Raw genomic sequence first — 7,543 nt, forward strand, 5'->3', positions numbered from 1 at the left:
TTGAAGCCTGTTGTTAAATCTAGGTCTGTTGCATCTTATTCGGTTAAATCTAACTCGATCCAAGTCGAGGTTGAAGCCTGTGTTAAAGCCATGTCCGTTGCATTATATCATTCGGTTAAATCGAACCAATCCAAGTCGAGGTCGAAGCCTATGTTAAAGCCAGGTTCATTGCATTTTATCTTTCGGTTAAATCTAACCTAATCCAAGTCGAGGTCGAAGCCTGTGTTAAAGCTAGGTCCGTTGCATTTTATCTCTCAGTTAAATCGAACCTGATCCAAGTCGAGGTCGAAGCTTGTGTTACAGCCAGCTCCGTTGCTTTTCTCTTCCAATTAAATCGAACCCGATCCAAGCTGAGGACGAAGCTTGCATTAAAGCCAGGTCCTTTGCATTTTATCATTCGGTTAAATCGAACCTGATCCAACGAGGTCGAAGCTTGTGTCAAGTCAGGTCTGTCGCACTTATCATGTTGGTTAAATAAAACCCAATCCAAGATCGAGGTTAAAACTTGTGTCAGGTACAGGTCATTTGCATGTTGAGATCCCACCTAGTGTCAAGCTGGGTCCATCTCTATCTTGCTTTGTTTGAATAAAATTTTCTCCTTTCCAATACTGTCTTTTTGCCTTTCTCTACCCTTTTAGTTCTGCAAGGATACACAAAGGGGCAGGCTGTAGACACCGTATTTGGTCCGGCCTAAATTTTATTATTATTTTTATTAATTCATTATTCATTATGTTTTATTTTAATTGTTTTTGTTAAAGATAATATCATTTTAAAGATAAAGTTTAAGTTAACTTAAATTAAAATAGATTTTGTTTTAAAGATTTTGATTTAAAATTACAAATTAAAAAATAAATATTTTATTTTAACAAACGTTTTGATATTAACTGTTTTTTCCCCTTTGATTTTTTTTTTGTCAAGGTTCTAGAGATGCATCTTCTCCTTCCTTTCCTTCCCTCTTTTCTCTAATCCTATCATTGTTACCGTTGGAGCATTGTGTATTTAAAGGGCACACACATAGAGACACATGGGCACACATAGCATAGAAGGAGAAAATACTATCCCCTTGGAACAATTCAATTTTATTTCCCTCTCTTAAAAAGGGACATCTTCTCCTTCATCGTCTACCTCTCACCACTCAGTCTTTCTCCACCTTCATCTTCTACCTCTCACCACTCTCTCTTTCTCTCTCTACAATAAACTCTAGTAACCTGCAAGACCAGCGAGCATACACGACCAACCCACGCCAAGCCTCGGTGACCTCCACAACCAAGCAAGACCTCGAACAAGCAAGATTCACAGATTGTTACTGGTAGACGGTATAGTTTGATACTAAGTTTTCTTTAGAAAAAAAGTTTAAAGTATCCTACGCAAGATACTTTTTTTTTGTTAACAAAATAGTTTTTTTTAATAAAAGGTTTTGTTTATTTAAAACAAATCATCTTTTTTTTTTAACAAAATTGATTTGTTTTAAATAAACAAAACTTGTCAAAATAAAACAAAACCTTTAAAATATGTTTAAATACGTTTTTGAAAAATAGTAAATGATTTTGATAAATGATTTTCTTTTTTACATAAAAAGAGTTTTTTTTCCTTTTGCTAAATAAAAGTTGATTTAAAAAAAAAGGAAAATATTTTGTTTTAAAACATGTTTTTTTTAATACAAAACAAATAAAAGGTTTTTTTTTTTCTAAAAAGGAATTTGTTTTAAAATAACCTTTTTTAAAAGTAATTTTCTTTTGGAAAAAGAGTAAAGATTTTGTAAATGAATTTAAAATAAATTTCTTTGAATTAGTAAAAACTAACTTTAAAAGAAAAAAGTCTTTTTAAAGCTATAAAATTCAAGTTTTAGGAAAATAAATAAAGGAATAAAACTTTAAAAATAAATTCATTAATTATAGTTGTTGGAAAGAATCTAAACAACTAAAATTTGTTTTAAGTAAATTTGATTTATTTTGTTAATTTTGAAATAAAAATCTTTCTTTTAAAGAATCTCTTTAATTTCGAAATAAATAAAAAAGTTGTTTTTATTTTTTTGTTATAATTTAACAAAATTCGTAACTTGTGCTTTAATATACATAACTCAAGTTCGAGTCGTCGCATGCCTCAAAATAAATTTTTTTTTTTATCATTGTTTTTATTAAATAATTATTTTAAATAAAATATTTAGTTTAGAGTTTTTTTTTTGAAACAAAGTTTAAAAATAAAAGGTTGTATTTAAAAAAAGAAAATTAAATTGCATCCTAAGGTGTTGCCACATTGGTAAGAGTTTTGAATGTTAATAGTTGTAGGGTGCTAACATCTTCCCTACACTCAATCAGACTCCCGAACCAACAATCTGTTTAAAAAAAATGAAAGACAAATAAGATGTCCAAAAACTAAATACACGACAACATTTAAAATATGTTTAATAAAACTAGTAACAACTTAGAAATTATTAAACCAATATATACTAACAATCTCCACCTTGATTTCATAATTTTATGAAACCAAAGGGAGCCCATTACTAATCAAACAACATCTTCACCCAGTGTCAAGCTGTAATATTCTCACACATAGGTTAAAATTTCTTCCTAGGCAATTACTTCGTAAACATATTAGTTGCATTTAAACCAGTTGATATATTTTTAATAGAAACTGCAAATCATCATTAATTATATATCTAATAAAGTGGTATGTAACATCAATATGTTTAGTTCTTTTTTTCATTGTGAAAATAATTTTTAGATAAGTGCATGGCACTTTGACTATTGCATAATATAGTAACATGAGCAATACAATCACACAATTCAAAGACTATTCCTTTAAGCCATATAGACTCTTCAATAGCTTCAGCTAACGCAATGTATTCAAATTCAGTAGTAGATAAAAACAACTATAGGTTGTAAACATGCTTTCAAACTAATAGTGCAATCAAATAGTTTAAGACAAAACCAGTCAAAGACCTGATGAGATGTGAATCCCGCAGCAGAAACGATGATCTTCGTTCATCAATTTTGAGAAACAAAACTCAATGTGCAAATGTAAATACAGGGGAAAATAAAGTTTCCATTACCTTTGAAGAACGCTTCTTCAATGGGTTAAACCAACGAATACCACCAATAGACCTTCCGTGTTATCCTCTAGATACCGAGAACACGATTGTGGGAGCGTTTGATATGGATCCATAGGGAATGGAGAAGAGAGAGCTTGAGAGAATTGCTTGGTAGGGATCGTTCTATTGCAGAACTCTTCTGCATTAATCACATATGACGTGGGATTGTCCCCCCACTCCCCTACAATTAAGCAAACGAGTGTTAATATTAATATTAATATTACATTAATATTAATAATTAATATATATAATATATAATAATTAATTAATTAATCATATTAATTAGTTATTAATCTAATTAAGAATCAATTGATATATATGTATATATGTATATATGTAAATCAAATAAATAATTAACACTTAATTATTTATCATAAAAATAGAATCATATTCCTATAGCATTTATCTTGTATAACCTATAGTCGTAATGTACATCTTATGCACAGTATTTTTAATCTATAATTTTAATATGAATCTTATTCATATTAATTTTATTTGAATCTCATTGAAATAATATCTCTCATAATATATAGTTTTAATTTATAATTAACTATATATTATAATGTATCGATATACCTATAATCTCTTGAGCAATTTGAACATTTCAAAATTTTCCAAAAAACTTGATCCTCGTTCTACCTGTTGTGAGCTAGCAAGAGGACCTAATGGACCTACATATCAGAAGCTCCAACGATATGAGATTAATCGGTCAAACTCATTGACCGAGTTAATCAACATTCGTTAATTACGAGTCACTCCACTAAAGACCCGCAGTTGCACTATTCTCACTGCAGAATATTTTCGTGTCCATGGATATATGAACATTAATGACAAGTCAATCTTTCACGAGTGCTCGTAACTCAAGCTGGGTCACCCCTGAGTTACATCTTACTCCGTAAATATCACTGCTCCTCTAATGAACAACCCGGTTATGGTCCAACCAATAACCAAAAGTTCCTCTCGGCCAGTGAGAGGGTGGGGCCCCTTGTTCAAGTCCCGGAGTAAGCATTTAAGAGAACACTCATCCACTCCTTAAAAGTCGGGGAGGAGTGAATTACACCTTGTCAAGTTATGTTCCCAGCTCTCCACTCGGTCTCGTCCCCAAAATGGTAGGAATATTCAGTCGGCGACTCGGGCCAGTCTCACCCATACAGATTAAAGGACGAGCCCCCATAGGCAGGAGTCCATAACTCACTAAAGATTGAGAATGAGTTGATTGATCATCCTATGAAATAGCAATCTGTTAGTCAACGGTGTTACATCTAAATATTGGCTATTTCACAGTCCGATCTTGTACAAACTCATTGTATAGGATACCTCAACTCGCATGTCTCTACACGAACGACCTAGATCGAGTCGTCTGTAACATTTACAGAGTGGGTCGTATCCATAGTGTTGCCAGGATAAAGTACTCAGTCTTATCCATATACTATAGACCCTTTAGGTTATTCACGGAACATTATCCACTTGTATATCAGGTGTATATCAAATATATACCTAGTATATCAGGGGTATATCAAATATATACCCAGTATATCAAATATATACCTAATAGATATATTGTTCTCGGTTACATCATAATAACCTTGGATGTTTAGTTTATTGGATTTTGGACAATGCAATGCTATGAATTCAACAACAAATTGATTGAATAAAACTTTATTGAATATATATTTGCTTTTACATAAATACAAACTACGAGTTTAGGGCAACACAACCAACAAGATCTATGCTTATGAACATCAGTAGCATAATCAGCATCCACATACCCTTCAATTGTTGTACCTATTTTATCATTAGTAGTTCTATTTGTTTCACCATAAACAAGACAGAAATGTGAATGAGATGCAAGATATCTTAAAATCTATTTTTTATAGCATCCAATGTTGTTTTCCACGATTAGCAAAAAAATATAGTAACAATTAATGGATAAGCAAGGTTAGGTCTAGTACATACCATAACATATATAAGACTCTCAATAGTATTAGCATAAGGAATATCAAGCATATCATCAATATCATTAGGGATCTTAGAGGAATCATTAGAAGACAATTTAAAATGCTTTACAAAAGGTGTACTAACCTTCCTACTATCTTGCAAAGCTAATCTTTTGATTAGTCTGTCTATGTAATTCTTTTATGACAAACTCAACTTATTAGTAACTCGATCTCTAGTAATATCCATCTGTAAAATCCTTTTTGCTTGCCCTAAATCTTTCATTTCGAACTCTATTCTTAAAAGATTCTTTAACTTGTTAATCTCATGCATAGATTTATAAGCAATCAACAAACCATCAACATATAGAAGTAAATAGATTAAACCAGATTTAGAAACTTGTTTTAAATGAACACAACTATCATATTTACTTCTATTAAAGTTGATAGAAATCATATAAGTGTTCAAGACGTTTATACAATTGACGATGTGATTGCTTTAAACAATATAAGGATATTTTAAGGATGCAAACTTTCTTTTCTTGTTTGGGAGCTTCAAATCCAAGAGGTTGTTCCATGTAAATGGTTTCCTCAATCTCACCATGCAAGAAAGCGATTTCAACCTCCCTTTGTTATAACTCAAGATTATAATGGGCAACAAAAGCAAGATGCATATGGAAGTATGTCAAACTACCTGAGAAAAAACATTATCATAATCTATGTCCTCTCTTTAAATGAATCCCGTAGCAACTAATCTAGCCTCAAACCTATGATTATTTTCATCTTCGAGGTTCTCTTTAATTTTATAAAGACAATGGCGTCAATTTAATAAATATAAACTGTTCATAAATAATAAGAACGAGAAACAAATAATACTTAAAAAAATCCTTATGTACTCGAGCCTCTCAAGCTTTCAATTGGACTTGAATCACCTTTGAATTGGAAAAATGAAAGTCTAGCCACTCATGGTAGAAGGACAGAATTTGAATTTACGAGAAAATAGCTTTTCGTTGGAACTAGAATGATGGATGCTCCTCTATTAATGGATATTGATTTTATATTTTTTAAAGAGGAATTATCTCTAATAAGAAATTCCTAACTAATTGGGAAGATCATATTTAAAAGAAAACAAATTAAATAAAAGGGTTTCTAATCAATTTAGATTATGTTGTCTACTTTAATTATATGTCTTTATTTACAAAATATCATAAAAATTAATAATTCTCAATATGAAGCATCCCGCCATAATAATTGTGTCTGTATTTTATCCGTTGAGCTCTCCCCAATTTGGTGAAATCCGTATTATCCTCTAAAATTGTGGTTTTAGATTATTATTCTTGAATATCTTCAATTTGCCACAAAAAGATAAATTATAATTAAATTCAAATATTTAAACATAATAAATTAATAAAATGTAAAATAAATATATAACATATGAGTGTATTTTTCATCTCATCACTAGTTCTTGTTTTTTTTTTGTTTTTTTTTTGTTTGTTTGTTTGTTTTTTTTGTATATTGTAGTAGCATAACGATTACAAGTGTTTGTGTTTAGATGGTCGAATTTCCATCTCACGCCATGTCTTATTTGATGAATTATCCTTTCCTTAGTTTAACAATTTGGTGCTACTAACTCTATTTCTTCCCCCATCTTCTTCTGTGATTTCTCAACCTATTCATTTTCTTGCTTCTTCTGTGTCTTCTAATTCTCCTGTAGATCTTTCACATCCTTCTTCTAGTTTCTCCATTGACTCCACACTAGACTTCTAATTCCTAGCAAAAATTGCTTACTGCAAGTTTACGTGTCCAGTTTTAATATAAGTGGGTAAGTAAATACCGATATCGTTCACTTGATTGGGTTTCTAGTCCACTCAAATACCGCAAGTACTAATGCTTGATTTTATCTAGAGAAACAACAATGGTCTTTCTTTTATTTTTATGTAAAACAGGTCCTAGAGAATTGACCTCACCAACCTAATTTACGAGAAAATAAATCAAGCATGCCAAGATTAAATATGCAATTAATCTAAATCACAAATCATAACTGTCTCTCCTAACCACAATTAATTCTCCAACTTATTAAGAATCCATATCCCTATCTAGTTTCTATCAAAATATATATATATATATATATATATATATATATATATAGTTTCGTTAACAAGCAATACTTAAGTCTAATTCTTTTAACAATTTCTAAAGCCATTCTAAATCTTTCCATTTTAGAACTACCCAAGTCATGCATTCAAGTTCCAATCTAAACCACCTCTCCCGAGCGTAAGATTCAAATTTAGTATCAATTGATCAATGACCAATAAATTAAATGTATTAAATAAATAAATGCACAAATAGATTAAGAACAAATCAATCAAGGGAATTATTAATAAATCGAACTCATAAATCCAGCGGGTACATCAATCCCTAGAACAAGAAATTTAGCTACTCATGTTCATGAAAATATGGCAAAATACCAATAAGAAGTTTATCTAAATTAGAAAAGCTAAGGGAAAGGAGAGAAACT

Source organism: Momordica charantia, assembly GCF_013281855.1.
Source record: "Momordica charantia cultivar OHB3-1 chromosome 3 unlocalized genomic scaffold, Mcharantia_2.0 BLBB01000003.1, whole genome shotgun sequence".
In the NCBI taxonomy this organism is placed as follows: Eukaryota; Viridiplantae; Streptophyta; class Magnoliopsida; order Cucurbitales; family Cucurbitaceae; genus Momordica; species Momordica charantia.